Source organism: Tigriopus californicus, chromosome 2, assembly GCF_007210705.1.
Source record: "Tigriopus californicus strain San Diego chromosome 2, Tcal_SD_v2.1, whole genome shotgun sequence".
Classification (NCBI taxonomy): domain Eukaryota; kingdom Metazoa; phylum Arthropoda; class Copepoda; order Harpacticoida; family Harpacticidae; genus Tigriopus; species Tigriopus californicus.
Genome location: NC_081441.1, coordinates 3,521,607 through 3,522,846, shown reverse-complemented (window position 1 = coordinate 3,522,846; position 1,240 = coordinate 3,521,607).

The window sequence follows — 1,240 nt, the reverse complement described above, 5'->3', positions numbered from 1 at the left end:
CACGGTCAACCAGTCCTTCATTGTCTTCCAACATGAAAGAATCAAGATTCCCGAAGCAGAGTCATTGATGATTTTCCGAACAACCAAACCAATTACTCCCACCGGAGGATGCACATAATAAAATACCAAATTTGATCATGGATGTGTAAAGGCGTCCCTAAACAACGCGTGGTTAGACGCTATGCTTGAAGCGTAATTTTGAATTCTAAAATTGTCGTCCGAGGCAAATAAGTCGAAATCAAAAGATCTTCCCGCAATGTGCTGAAGAAATTGAAAAGATATGTCATCAATGCCATAGTCGTCAGTGTCAATGGCTCTGCTGCAATCATCTGCTAACCGTAATCTTGGGTCTGATCTTGGGCGCCAAATCACACGCAGATCTATTGATAATTTCCTCGCTTTATGATAAATGGTTAACGCCATTTGTTGCAGGTCTTCAGTGCTGGATCCTTTCAGCATGATTCGCTCGACATTCTTGGAATCCGTCCAATGAACAACCGATTTGCCCGATATCTTAGGTCCTTGTTATTCTATTAGCAATAGGATTCCTTTCAACTCTCCAAGTACTGGTATAAAGTTGTTCTATTGGACTGAACAGTGCCATGGATTGTTGAAAACCACATGGTCCCTCATGTTGTGCATGCTTTATACCTTGATTGCATGTAATTTTCACTACTGCTACTGCTTTTCCTGACGCGTCTGAGGCCGATTGAGTAAGCGAAGTGGCTAATTTGTTGTGATCGTGCTTCATCGGAAATCCGTCAAGGGAAGCGTATGCTGGGACAGATAGAGAAGCTCATTGTGAAGATGCTTGATGGAAATAATGTCGTTCCATGAGGATGCTGCCGCAATAGTTTTGAGGCCTCGTCTTGTGAGGAGCAGTATTTGTGGTCCCATAGCCAACATATTGGCAAGTATTTTCCCATACACACGGGCCAGCTGTTTAACATGGCACTCAAACTGATAAGTTGTATGCAAACAAAGATCTGCAATCAATCGTTTTTTGTCTTGAGGCACGTGAAAAGACAAAGACTGCGTGTTCAGGACTAATCCGAGATATTCGCCCACTTGAGTTGGGCAACGTGCTTTTTTGATGTTCTCTATCCAACCAGCTTGCTGCCAAACATGCCTGGCTGTGCTCAGATTGGCATGGCATGCAGCTTAAGACTCGCCGAAAATGATCATATCGTCGATATAAATGAAGCAGAGAATTCCGATAGATCTGAGGTAATAGATGATA